Consider the following 15,327-nt stretch of genomic DNA (forward strand, 5'->3'; position numbering starts at 1 on the left):
TCACTTTACACATGTCCTGTTGTCCTGCTGTCCAGCCGTGATTCCCACAGAACAATTTCTCTTTGAGCTACTAAGATAAATACCATGTCTGCTGAATAAAGGAGGTTATGTTTCCCACTTTGCTATCTACCAATCTTACAGGGTCAGGATGCTCCTGTGCTCTAGATGCACAAGCCATTCTATGTAGAGATATCCCACTCTTCTAAGGAATTGAACCTTGTCTTAATTTATTTCTATTTTAAACTAAATTTCAAAACTGAATACCCATCAGAGAAAGAGACTGGTGAAAACAAGGAAGACAAGGGCAGGCTCCTTGGAGTCTTTCTTAGGTAGCTAGCAAAACTACCCACTAGACCGAAACTAATTCTGAGACTCTACCTCTTGTGATGAACCACATCTAATTCCCATGCAGCAGAATTTATTTTGATACATTCTCTTCCTGTGGTGCCAAGGCTTATCTCCATGCTGAAGCGCTGGCTGATGATACCCTGCCCGACTGTAGAGAGAATACCCCATACTAAATATTGCATGTAGACTGGGTCCGGACAATTCAATTATGATGAGTGCAATTAAAATGAATTATGCAAATGCGCTCTGAGAGACATTAGTGCTGAAACCGTTGATGAGTTCATCACCATGTCTAGAAACTTAGGACAGTGCAGTAAAATTTAGGAAAAAACTTAGATTTTTAAAAAGGGAATATAAGTGGGAGTGCATTAGAAAGAATCTTTATGTCATGGTCATATAGAACTTGGCAAGGGAGATGACAACATGACATTCCCAGACAGTTTGGGGACTCACAACAAAAGGCACATGTTTTCCCTGAACTAAAGGACAGATTAGGAACCAATGGAGGGCTTTCCTGCTCTATAATCTGGACTGGGAAAAAAGGGATTCATGTGGATTATATTGTTTACTTTGATATAATTAGATACTTTCAGAACAAAAAGTTAGAAGTTAAAGCATTGTTTAGGCATACTTACATAAAGACTGTAGGTAGAAGATAATAAATAAACTGTAGTTGCAATTATCTATCCATTTCAAAGGTCTCACGTTATCTTTGTAAACTTGGAACAAATGCCTTTGTAGGTAGGGATGTAAAGGAAAGGAAAGGGCAGGGAAAGGAAAGGAAGGGAGAAGGAGAAGAGAAGGGAAAAGGAAATTAAGGGAAGGTAGAAAAGTAAAAGGGAAAGGAGAAAAGAAAAGAGAAGTAAAGAAAAGAGAGACAAGAGCACAGAGTAAAGAGAAAAGAAATCTGGAGAAATATGACCAAGCAGAAGCTTGGCTGATCGCAGCTTAAGTTTCTCTGAGTAATGAATCTGTCAGGAAGACTTTCGCTCAGTGGCTTGAAGCAATGATCTTCCTAGGCTTGAGCCAGTCATGAGGTAGATTTGAAGAACAAAATACCAAAGATGTTCTCCTTGGTGATTTGTCGTGTTTCTAAACTTTTTTGGTTGTACTCTCTGATTTTGTTTGCCAAAGGTTCACCAGGGTTAACTTACTAGCAAACTGGGGTCCTCTGGGGTAGCACAGGCTTGCTCACTGTACAGCTTCCTGTGCTTACAAGGTTTGGACAACTGGCTGAGAGCCCGCTGTTGCTATCTTGTAGTGCTTAACAGCTTTCCAATAAAAGGCCTCACATTCCATTTTGTGTTGCACCCTGTAAATTCTATAGCTAGTCCTGGTTTGAATGTCATCTCCATAAGTATTTAAAAAGGAGGAGATTTAGTGCACATGATAGAGTTTATGATTCATGCCTTTGAAAGAAACATGCTTGTCACTTCAGAAGTCTCTCCATAGTACTATAAAAAAATGTCTAACTCTTTGGTGGATAGCTCAGCAAACACAGCCTCTAGGACTGTGTTATTACTTGGGACAATATTAACTTCAAGAAAATGATACCCAGAAGCAAAATTCCATGCATGATTGAATACCAAGATGAAGAATTATGGTATTTATAGACTGCTTTGTTAAGTTGTTACTCCTTTGTACTCCTACTTAAAGATAATAAAATAAAACTAGAAAAAAAGAAATAAAGGAAAGAATTGTTTGTGTTTGGGAATGTAATTTTTACATACAGGTGTACTTAACTGTTAGTTCTAAAACACTGAGCTTAATAAAAGGTAAACCTGCCTTCTGAACATATGGAATTTGTTTGGCAATCTTTGTCATTCAGAGAAATACAATGTCTCCATGTAGTTTTTTTTTTCTTTTCCCGTTGCTAAGAGAATGTTTTCAACAAAGGAGTACTAGCGAGGCTTATAGGGTCACTGTTTGATATTTACATTGTTTAATACAACGTTATATCCAGTTAACAGCAAGGAATCAGTTATTGTCATTGTGTAGATAACTGGACTCAAGTCACACAGAAAGTCACTTGTCATTGGGTAGCCTCTTAAGGAGGGAAGATCAGGATGGCTGATGTTTTTGTCCCAATGCCAAAGTTGGTCATGATCTTGGGACAGTGAAGGAAGACAGAATCACCATGGGAAACAGACTTTACAAAGTAACTCAAAAGCACAACTTTGAAGAAGAAATACTGAGTTGGATACTTCTTTCAGTATTAAAAAGCCATTTCTAGAAAAGACTACTTTTTTCTGAGAAGTTGAAATTGTTTCCTAGAAGTTAACTTTCATCCCAAATGTATTGGATCACAAGATTTTATTGCTGAAAAAAATTATAATCTTCCTACCAAAGACATAAACCTCCCATCAGATTTCAGGAGGATGGATGTTGTGAGATCTCTGCTACCCAAGAAAGGAGCCAGAAAAGAAATCATAAAGCAGACCATGATCTCTCAAATCTATGCCACCTTCTATCCTTTGTTTCTTCACCTTTAGTGTGGATTTCTCCTCACCTCTCAAAATATTTTCTCCTGACTAGTACGTAGATTCATTTCCTCCTTTAAATGTATCCCATAATTGACTGAGCTACTCCACAACTGGGTATTTATCTCATTTCTAGTTATCCAATAGTGTTCTATTATACATGCTTAAAGATTCCTCCATCTGTGTTCTTCTCACAGGCATGTTTTAGTTGCATTGGTTTATATGTTGCCTGTGTGCTCTCCCAGTCGGTCACATGCTTACTTTTGATACAGTGTCCTCTTCTATTCAGAAGTGTTCATTATGGTATCATTAAGTCTTTTATTTTTTTCCTTTTGGATTTTGAGTTCCTTTTCCTTTTTTCCCCCAGAGGCCTCTTGTATTATTTTTTAATTGCATATACTTTCTTCTATTTTATGAACCATTTCTAAATGTGTTTGTGCTTGTATGTTGTGTGTGTGTGTATGTGTGTGCTTCATTGTCTCTTAGAATCTGACTAAATGAAATAGAAATATGAATCAAATAAAGACCAGGAGCTAAATTCTTCTGCATAAGCCATCAGGAAGCACCTATTTTTTTAAGGTTCTGTGATCTGATTAGAAAACTGGTGCCAAGGTAAAATATAGATGTGATGAGGAAATTTAATTCCAACATCTGAAAGTCTATTTCTTAGGATATTGGGAAATCTGATAACCATGTTTCTTATCTTGCTGAAAATTCATCTCTTAAAAGATTACTGATTACTCTAGTTTTTCATTAGTTCCAAAAAGCTCATAAGTGCCTGCAAGCTAGGAATGACAAGTGTTCCTCTTGCTTTCTCCCCTTAGAGTTCCACCTTAGCTTCTGGTGTTCTGAATTTCAAGGAGGCATCAAATATCCGAGTGGAAGCCAGTTCAGCTTTGACAGTTGAGTTTAGGGGAGGAGACATAGTAAGAATCCCTGAACTTGATTTTCATAAGTTAATTAAGTCCTTTACTTCTACTATCCACTGGCTTTTGCTTTAGGTCATGCTGAAGGACATTGCTATTTTTTCCTCCTGAGATTCCTTTCCAGAGAGAGGTCTTGGTTTCTAAAGAGCTCAACTTATCAAAAGTAATAGGGTATTTTTATTGCCTCACTCATTGTTTTCCATATAATAAAATATTCATGAAGCCTGGAAGGAAAAGGAAATTATTAATATTTTTCGTTTACATGTGCGGCTGCTTACTGTTCCTAAGGACAGTTCATTCTCTCCTCCCACACATAAACCTTTTTGTTAGTAGATTGCGCTTTTGTTCCTTGATTAGTTCTTGGTTGTTACTAATAGACACAAAATGATTTATGAAAATGAAATTAATGCTCAATGTCAATATAGTAATTCCTGTGAAATTCTTTTAGTTCCCTGCAGTCTGTTTGCTTTAGACTTCTCAAAGGATCCTGAATCTTTTCGGACAGCTCCTCTGAGTATATTTTTTAAATATGAAAATTTAGACATCCTGAATCAAACAAGGGGATTACCAATGGCTTCATGGTCTTTGTGATGCAGAGGAAATATTAATTTACTTCCAACCAAATTCCATTTGCAGTCAGGAAACAAAGTGCCTGTCATTCGCTTAAAAGCATTTCCAAACCTAAGATGACATAGCCCTGCTGTCAAATCAGATAGACACAAGACGAAGAGATCATTCAAGTTTCAGGCTTTACTAGTAATCATAACAATGCAGGTGAACATCCAGCAGTATCCAGGAGCATCTGCAGCTATTATTGCAGCCCCAGGGGCCTTGTGGGCCACACAGGGCTGTGCTCTGGTCCACACTGAATGATCCAGGTCTCTAGGAGATGAATTTGGGGCATCAGTTCCATGAAGCAGTTATGAAATAACTCCCTTTGATACTTTGCTCATTATATAACTGACCTAACACTTTCTAATGGGCCATATCCCACACACCACTAACTTCTAGATTTGTTTGCTATAAACAACCCAGACAGACTAGCTACAAACTGCCAAAAACAAGGGTGGGAGAGGGGGACTCCACAGTAAAGACTTTCATGATCCTTCTGCTAATAAATACCATCAGGCGGGCTGATTAGCATGTTTACATGGATTCTTTATTGGGTCATTTCTTTCTCTCTCTCCTCTACTTGGACATCCCCAGGGGAGAGATGATGGGTTACAATGAGGCTGCAAACCCTTTCTTTCCCAAGGCCCATCCCTCCAGCAAGTAATTTCATGGCGTGACTTTTTAAATGTGTCTGTGCATACCTCACGCACACAGTGAAGCCATCACAATCACATTCTCAGTCAGTGTTTCTGTCTTGTGTGAGGAAATGTGGCCTTCACTAAGGAGAAGAATCTAAAGCATATATTGGAGGGGGGGCAGTCAAGGGCCTGTCTAGCAGCACTGGGGATCCAAACCAGATGTCAGCCAGATGTTTGCACTGACCTACAAAAAACTTGCAAAGAGCCCAGTCTTTGTGACCAGTCACCTTTACCATCTGAGGCATTCAGGGTCATTTTTGACTTTCACTGTCAGATTTGGAATTATTGACACATCTCCTAAGCTAAACATCATCTCTCCATGATGTTTTAAAATTATCATATTCTCGTGACCGTTCTGAGTATGAGGAGATACATCACTTACTTGTGAGAAATGGAACTAATCTCTATCAATTTAGGAAAATGAATGTTTGTGCCAGAGTCATGCTGTAGAGTTTTAATCAAATTAGTACATTTTCAAGCAAATCACAGCTGATTTTCATAGCTCTTCCTGTTTTGACTCCAGCTATATAGGTAATGTCTGATAATCCTTAGATAGATAGAATAGATAAGTTAATTAATTAATTAATAATAGGTAAACATAGTATATATACACAATGGAATTCTATGCCTCCTCCAGGAAGAATGACATCGCCCCATTTATTAGGAAATGGAAACTTGGAAAAAATTATATTAAGTGAAGTAAGCCAGGCCCAAAGGAACATAGGTCCCATGGTTTCTCTTATTTGCAATACCTAGTATATGTCTGAGACAAGCAGAAAAGGTCAGATAAGATTATGTTAAGCAAAATGAACCCCAAGATAAGGACACAAGTGTTTTTTTTTATTTCTTGCTATTGTTTCTAACGTATTTATAAAGTACCATGAGATTATTTTTTGTTGCTTTGTATGTCCCTCCCCCATGGTATAACCCCTGTTTTCACTGTATTTGATGTTGGTATAATTTGGGAAGCAGAAGGGAAAAAACAAACAAACAGGTGGACCCATTGTAACAATGAGATGTACAAGATACTATGTCAAAAAATGACAGTAGGTGGGGGGGGCAGGAGAGAGGAGTGTAGTTGTGGAGATGGAGATGGAAGGGAAGGGATGGGAGGGGAAAAACAAAGGAGACAATAATGCTTGATAAGAAATGTACTCATTATCTTGCTCGTGTGATTGTAGCTCCTCTGTACAGTAAAAAAAATCTTATTTTAAAAAAAAGAAAGCCTTCAAAATTTGATCTCGAGTCAACACCTTTTGGATAAAATCAAAGTGACTGACCTCATGGTATCCTGATCAATTAATCTGTGAATGCAACAATGTGTTACTGGGTGTTTTGGCCCTATAGAAAGCATTACTTTAGATGCTGTGGATACTGTATAGAGCAAGGTATTTATGATATCTGCCCTTGAGGTCCTGAGCTTTCTTCAGAGCTCTATAGAAGAAGACAAAGAAACAAAAGCAACTCAAATAATTATATATAGTGAGAAGTCAAAGAATCTCTGAACTGTGAGTTCTTTTTAAAGGCAGTGATATTCTTAGGAGGTTATTCAACAAAGATAACCAGCAAACAAAAGAAGATTGCATTATGGATTCCAGCTGTTGGCATTATGCTATGTAGCTTAGATTAATTTTCACTAGATTCTTGAAGAATGAAATTAATCATCTTGTATCCTAGAAAAGTCAATAAACCTCATGTTGCTTTGAAATTACTAACATAAGAATGTTAATGCCTTGATTGTAAAGTTATCAGAAATGATAGATAATGACAAACTTCTGTCTTCTAGAACACACACAAGAAACACTCCGAACTCACGTTAACACTGATGTGATTTTTCTCCTTTACATACTTTAATTTTCAACACAAGGTTGAAATCAAATACCTTGCATTTACAGTTCTTCCTTAAGCTTCTTCACCTTGTTCTTTTCTGCTTTCCTCTTCCCGACTCTAGATACATGAAGTTCCTCATTATTAGGTAGATGTTAAATTGATAGATAATAATTGGTGGATGGACGCATGGATAGATGGATAGTAATAAAAGACATTCAAACACAACTTTGAAGAAAGTAAAGTTTAGAAATTGTCTTCAGATCAGAAGCCATATGAAAGGATCAAAGATGTCCATTCTTGATCTCCAAAATGCCTACTGGTGAGCATCTGGGCATTGTCAAGTCCTTTGATGGTCTTTATTTCATATGTGTGCCATTAATTAGTCCAACTGCTGAGCATGAACTCCAAACTGGTGGACCGCTTACATGGCCAGGGGGTTATTAGAGATTAGATTAGATTAGAGATTAGATTAGATTAGAGATTTTGTTCTCAAGGAGGCTATAACCCCATTGAAGAAATATAATCACACTTATAACCTACCAAGGGTTAGATGATAAGATCCAAGAGGAAAGTAGACATAATGTGTGTTCAGTTTAATATGGTATTATATTGAAAAATATTGTAATTAATCCCCAAATTTCAGAGTAAATTATTATACTCACAGGCCAAGTTAACCATGATCTAATGAATGCACCACATCGGAAGAGAGTGGAATTTTCAGTCAAATGCCAAGCAAAGTAGGCAGCTGCACTCACGTGCTGCATTAAGTGAATAAATGCACACATGCCAATGTCAGGATGCCAATAAACATCTTCACCTTTTGAGAAGCACAGGGAAGTGAGGCACTGGTTGGTCTGAGATTCTCATTTCAGACTGGCTAACCTTTAAGGAAATGAGAATAATATCATGTTTTATTTACATCTCTCACACATAGACAACACACACACTCATGCGTGCACACGCTCATACACACAAACACTTTTATAGTCAGCATGGACAATATAAGGCAAGCTTCAAAGAACAGGACTATATATAAATACTACGGAAAATATAGCTAGGAATTCATCCTGGATGTTATTCATATTTGGACAACGGAATGGGCTGTATTCACTAAGCTATGTAAAGCACTGAAAACTTTTCAAATGACTGTTGACATTCTAATCTTGCTGGAAGATGAATGAGAGAAGTTCATTTATTTCCTAGAGCATCTGGGCTGTGGCAGGAACACACCGAACCAGCTGGACATCACCTCTGGCTCCTGGGAGGAAGCAGTAACTAAAGATAAAGCTTGCTGAGCCATTTCTATATCTGTATTATTATTTCTGTATCTTCAGTGCCTATCAGTAATGTTCACACTTGAACAGTTGCTGAATTAATTGCATTTGATTACACTGAGGATGTGATGCCATACGATATATAAGGAGATGGAAAGAGAGAAGGATGCAAAGAAAGAGGGAAGAAAGAAAAAAGCTAGAAAGAAAGGAAGGGAAGAAGAAAGGAAAAAAGAAAGAGGAAGGAAGGAAGGAAGGAAGAAAAGGAAGGAAGGAAGGAAGGAAGGAAGGAAGGAAGGAAGGAAGGAAGGATGAGAGGGAGGGAAGGAGGGAAGAAAGGGAGAAAACAAGAAAGGGAAGAAAGGAAGGAAAGAATAGAGGAAGGAAAGAAGGAACAAAAGAAAGAAAGAAAGAAAGAAAGAAAGAAAGAAAGAAAGAAAGAAAGAAAGAAAGAAAGAAAGAAAGAAAGAAAGAAAGAAAAGAAAAGAAAAGAAACAGAGAGGGAAAAGGGAGCAAAAAGGAAGAAGAAAAAATGATTTTGTTTCCCTAACTAGGCTGTTGCTCACCCCTAGTTGTGTATATCTATTAGCTGTCCACTGTGGTGGCACACCGAGTTTTGTAGACACTGGGCAGTTTCTGAGCAGCTCCAAGCACCTCTCAGGTACATTGCAAGTGTCACAAAGGGCAGAGGAACAGCACGTGAGCAGCCAGTGGCAGCAGCCCTGGCCAATCAGGCTGCTGGCCCAATGGACGGTGCATCCCTGTGGAGGAACTGTAGTTATGAAACTCTAGCTGTTTGGAAGTAGAAGCTGTTGAAGTGGGAGAAGTGAGGAGAGCAGAATATTGTCCTTTGCCCCTGTTTCTTCTCTTTCCCCAGACCAAAGTTGCAGCGGGGATTAGAAGGATCTCCTCGCAGGCTCACATTCTGGGAGTGGGGAAGAAGAGAGGCATCTGTAAGAAGAGGGGAGTCAGCCCTCTCTGGGAGGGCAAAGAGCCAAGGGGGTTGTCAGTCCCTGGAAAGGTTAGACTCGTGTTCCTCTGAAGACTTCTCACACGTAGCAAGCTCTGCAGAGGGGAAAGAGGGTCAGAAAGGCATTTACTAAAAGGACAAGCCAGGTCCTTCTTGCTTGAGTAGCTCCCTGGGACACACTTGCTCTGAGAAAGCTGCAGGCTTTGCTCTCCACTCTCTGTGCCCCGTGGAGGGCGGTTTTCCAAAGCTGAACTAAAATGCTCACCATCCTAACCTGGAGAAAGCGATCCACAGAAATGTACCTCATCTATTTTTATTCGTTTATTTGTAATGTGTTTTTTTTGTCAAGGGGATGTACAGAGGGACTGCAGTTACTTGAGTCAAGCAATGGGTACGACACTGATTTTTTTTTTTTAAAGGAAGCAAGCTTTGAGCCAATGGTGGACACTCAGCCTGTGCTCAGCGCTCCAGGATTTGTATTTACAGTTCATCTTCACAGGAGACAATGCAAAGAAGCAAGGAAAGGAGATAGTATGCTAAGAGGACTTCTTTCAAAAGAGGGAAATAGGGGATCATTTTTGAAACAATGCCATAGAAGTCGTTTAAGTTCACACTTAAGATGTCGCCCTCCAGCACTTACCCAGATCTACCAAGGCCTGGTAAACTCCCAAGGGCCATGGCCTTATATCCACTGGGAGTCCATTTCACTCAAAGCCAGAGTACAGGACAACCATTTCATTTCTTATCCAAACCAGTATCTATTACAGAAGGAGGTACATTAATCAGTGTGCCATTACCAGACATAACTCCACCTGTCCCAGACAACCAAGAGAAACCTAGATCTATACAACATCAAACCACACCCAGGAACAGTTCTGTTGGAGTGTCACTGGAGGCTAACTCAACTGCAGGGAATGTGCGAAGAACGTAGGTGAGGTCAAAGAGAGGCTCTATGTGTATGAAATGGACTCCAGTGGAGGTTTTCAATGTACTGCCATGCATTTGAACACAAATTTGGTTTTTCCTCAGATGTAGGATAGAATTTAACTTTGGATAAATTTACTCAAAAGTAAGGTAAGCATCATTTGCCTTCTCAGTCTATTTTGCTTTCCTTTTAGGAATGACCATTATTCCATCAGAAAGGACTTTTTTAGGTCATGACCTAGGACCCCTCCACACACACACATACCCTAGAACTAAGTGTTCAGAGTAACCTGTCTTCTTTGGGCCCACTCATGGTTTATGGGATGGGCATGTGATCCAAGGGTATCAAGCAGTTTTCCATGACTTTGACTAGAATCAAAGAGTTGTCTGGTTCTAGTTCATAGTCTGAGGATGGTGAGCCTGTTTCTACCAGTGTTGAATTGTTTAAACATGAGGAAAGTCTACTTAAGAATGAAACTCTATAAATAGAGAATAAAGAAGTGAAGGAGAGAGACAAGGAGGGAGGAAGGGAGAAAGAGAAGGACAGAGAGAAGGAAGGAAGGAAGGAAGGGAGGGAGGAAGGGAGGGAGAGAGGGAAAGAAAGAGAGAGAAAGAGAAAGAGAGAGGGAAAGAGGGAGGGAAAGAAAGAGAAAGAGAAAGAGAGGGAAAGAAGGAGGGAATGAGAAGGAAGGAAGATAGCAGGGAGGGAGGAAAAGAAAAGGAAAGAAATATCACAACCAATTTTTCTTGATGCCATTTGAGCTTCTAGAGGGCTTTGTGCATCTGTTCAATCTACTACCCTAAGCCTTGAACTTTTCCAGTATTTAGACCAACAAATTCTTTTTGATTAAGATAATTTTTACTGTTTACTGTAATTCATGTTCTTGTATAAAATTCCAAAGGAGCAGAAAACCAAACTCATGGGAATACACATAAAGTTTGGAAGATTTATTCTCCCCAAATGCTGTATCTTGTCCTTTTCATAGTAGCCATCAGGCCTTATGAAAATTAAGAAAACAATCGATAGTTCTTAATTTGATTTTTACAAGTGAAAATTAACTCTAGTCTTTATTGAAGGATTGCAGGTTATAGAAAAATAAGCATCTATGATAAATGCCAATATGTACAAATGAGTTCTAATAATTTTAATAAGTCTATATAATGAAACATATATACATATATAAACATAATTTCCTCCTTAATGAAGATTAGTCAAATTATCTATACTTAATACATCCCTGTCCTACCTAAATATTTATTACCAGTCCTTTCCTGAATTGATCTTAAAAACACATATACAGAACATTTTCTCAATACAATAAATTATACTCATAAATTGTTTACATTATTAGAATATAATATGTAGATAGAATTTTGAATGAATGAAAATAATATTTTGACTGTAATACCAGTAGAAAGGATTCAGAGGTGGATCCTGGGGAAGGAAGTCATGGAAGGAAATTAGGTCATAGAAGAGGACTTTTACACCTTGGCCCCTCCTCTGTATTTCACTTTCTGGCCATAGTGAGGTGACCAGCTTTCTTTGCCACATGTTTTATGATGTTCTGCCTCTCCGTAAGCTCAAAGGTGGTAGAGACAATTGGCCATGGATTGAGACCTCTGAAACTGTGGTCCAAAATAAACCTTTACTCTTCATAAACTGCTTATCTCAGGTACTTTGTGACAGTACCAGAAAGCTACAGCTGTAATTCATGTTATCCTCCACAAAGTCTTATAAAGAAGAGGTGAAGGAGACCGGGTACTCTCAGAAAATAAGAAGTGAGACTGATTTCATAGCATTTTCGGTACCCAGATGGCCAAAGTGTCCCCAGAGAAAGGTAGAGTGTATTTATGCAGCAAATCATATGTGTACTTTTCAGCGGCTTTCTTACAGGAACCATGAGCCCCCAATATAGTTACTATATTTGTCAGGAAAACTTTTAAGAAACTTCCAAATTAGGAAAAGAGAGAAAGGGCCAGAATGAATGGTATTCTGACTACAGCAACCATGCCATGATCGAGGCACAGAACGCAATACCTGGAGTATATCCTCTAGGCCAAGGCCTAGCAGAGGCACCTAAATTATCTCAGGAAGGGTGTGATACTTTTACTCCCAACAGTCTCTAAATGGCTGGGGGGACGGGGGTAGGTATTCTGATCATTTGCAATCAGGAACTCATAGAAACTGGATGAGAGGGAACTGAGATCAAATTCTCACATGGAGATGAGTTGGGAGAAATTTTTATCTAGAAGAAACCTTATTAAAATGCATTATTTAAGGCCAAAAGTTTTAATAGTAACCTGTTTAATAGTAACCTATATATGTATATATATCCTATATATAAAACTATTTAGTACTTTATGTCTAGAAATATTAGGATTTTAATGTTTTTATTGTAAAAATACTGTACAGAGGGGTTACAGTTACATGAGCAAGGTAATGAGTACATTTCCTATAAAGCACATTCTCCTTTGTTTTTCCCCTACCATCCCTTCCCTCCCACCTCCCCAACTACACTCCCTTACCCCTCCCTGCTTAAATTGTAAAGCTCATTTTTCAACATAGTGTCTTGTACATTTCATTGTTACAATGAGTCAACCTGTATCCCTATTTAAACATTTTGTTTTTTTTTTTCTTCCCCTGCCCAAGCTAGAGAAGTGTATATACAAGATGCAGGGCACTGACATCAAATACAGTGAAAACAGGGGTTATACCATGGGGGGGGGAACATACCAAAGAAATAAAAAAAAATCATATAGTACATTATAAATACATTAGGAACAATAGTAAGAAAGAAAAAACCACTTGTGTCCCTATCTTGGGGTTCAGTTCGCTTAGCATCATCTTACATGGTCATATGTACATAGCTTTTGACCTTTTCTGTTTGTCCCAGACATATACTAGTTATTGCAAATAAGGGAAACCATAAGACCTATGTTTCTTTGAGCCTGGCTTGCTTCATTTAATATACTTTTTCCAAGTCTTTCCATTTCTTTACAAATGGGGCAATGTCATTCTTTCTGATAGAGGGATAGAATTCCATTTTGTGTGTGTGTGTGTGTGTGTGTGTGTGTGTGTGTGTCTGTGTGTGTACACATATATATATATATATCACATTTTCTTGATCCATTCATCTACTGAGGGGCATTTGGGTTAGTTCCATATCTAAGCTATAGTAAATAATGCTGGAACCCTACTACATTGTTGGTGGGAGTGTAAACTTGATCAACTACTTTTGAAAGCAGTATGAAGGTTCCTCAAAAGATTCCACAGAGTGGTTTTTTCTTCCTTGCTATTGTTTCTAATGTATTTATAAGGTATCACGTGATTTTTTTTTGTTTTGTATTTCCCTCCCCCACGGTATAACCCCTGTTTTCACTGTATTTGATGTTGGTATAATTTGCGAGAGGAAGGGCAAAAACAAATTGCTTAAATAGGGATACAGGTTGACCCATTGCAACAATGAGATGTACAAGACGCTATGTCAAAAAATCAACTTTGGAACCCTAGGTCTCCTTGGCTCAGGCTGAAATTTTTTGAATAGAGACCCGGAAACACAACAAATCAAAGAAAGGTTGGACAAATGGGATTGCATAAAGTTGCAGAGCTTCTGCAGGGCAAATGACATAGCTAGCAAGATCAATAGAAAGCCCACGGATTGGGAGAAGATCTTTACTAGCCATACAACGGACAAGGGTCTCATATCTAAAATATACTTGGAACTCAAAAGATTAAACCCCCCAATAACAAATCCTCAAAGAAACAATTGCCCAATAAATAAGTGGGCGAAAGACTTAAAGAGAAACTTCTCTGAAGAGGAAAGAAGGATGGACAATAGACACATGAAGATGTTCAACATCCCTAGCCATAAAAGAAATGCAAATCAAAACAACATTGAGATATCACCTCACCCCAGTTAGAATGGCAAAAATCAAGAACTCTAACAACAACAGATGCTGGAGGGGATGTGGACAGAAAGGAACCTTACTTCATTGTTGGTGGGAATGTAAACTTGTTCAACCACTTTGGAAAGCAGTATGGAGGTTCCTCAAAAGACTTCACATAGAGCTCCCCTATGACCCAGCAATCCCACTTTTGGGCATTTACCCAAATGTATACAAACAAGACCACACTAAAGCTACCAGCACAACAATGTTTATTGCAGCATTATTTACCATAGCTAAGATATGGAACCAACCCAGATGCCCCTCAGTAGATGAATGGATCAAGAAAATGTGGTATATATAAACAATGGAATTCTATGCCTCCATCAGAAAGAATGACATTGCCCCATTTGTTAGGAAATGGAAAAACTTGGAAAAAATTATATTAAGTGAAGTAAACCAGGCCCAAAGAAACATAGGTCCCATGGTTTCCCTTATTTTGCAATATCTAGTATATGTATGAGTCAAGCGGAAAAGGTCAGATAATGTGATGTCAGGAAAATGAACTCTTAGATATGTATTTTAATGTTTTTTTTTCTTTCACACATGTGTTTCTAACGCATTTATAAGATTATCTCTTTGTTGCTTTGTATGCCCCTCCCCCACAGTATAACCCCTGCTTTCACTATATTTGATGTCAGTATAACTTGTGGAGGAGATGGGGAAAAACCAGTTGTTTAAGAATACAGGTGGACCTGTTGCAACAATGAGAAGTACAACTTGTCATGTCCAAAACGAGCTTTACAACGTCGGTGCAGGGGGTGGGGGGGGAAAGGGGGGAAGGAGAAGGATTGGGATTGGGGGGAGGGGGGAGGCTGGGAAGGGATGTGAAGGGTAAACAAAGGAGGAGGCTGCAATGCTTGGTAAGAAATGTACGCATTATCCTGCCCATGTAATTGTAACCCCTCTGTACAGTATGTTCACAAATAAAATTAAATTAAATTAAAAAAAATTTATCTGAAAAAAAAAAAAACAAATTAAAAGAAAGGACCAGGGACATAGATCAGGTGGTAGAGTATTTGGTTAACAAGTACAAGGTCCTATGTTCAATTCCCGGTATTATAAAAATAAAATGAAATAAAAATAAATAAATATAAAAAGCAACAAAAAAAATCAACTTTGGGCTGGGAAGGTGGCTCAGTTGTAGAGCGCTTGCTTTGCATGCATGAGGCCCTGGGTTTGATTCCTCAGCACCACATAAGCAGAAAAAAAAAAAAAGCCGGAAGTGGCGCTGTGGCTCAACTGGTAGAGCACTAGCCTTGAGCTGAAGAGCTGAGGTACAGCGCTCAGGCCCAGAGTTCATGCCCATGACTGGACCCCCTC

At 38.6% G+C, this 15,327-nt stretch overlaps 1 protein-coding gene across 1 annotated transcript in view; it reads left to right on the forward strand.

Annotated features, from left to right (window-relative positions):
- Cntnap2 (contactin associated protein 2) overlaps positions 1-15,327 on the forward strand; it is a 1,671,549-nt gene that overhangs the window by 1,176,045 nt on the left and 480,177 nt on the right. The window lies entirely within an intron of this gene.

This window comes from Dipodomys merriami, unplaced genomic scaffold, assembly GCF_024711535.1.
Source record: "Dipodomys merriami isolate MVZ:Mamm:240054 unplaced genomic scaffold, mDipMer1.0.p SCAF_5, whole genome shotgun sequence".
Classification (NCBI taxonomy): Eukaryota; Metazoa; Chordata; class Mammalia; order Rodentia; family Heteromyidae; genus Dipodomys; species Dipodomys merriami.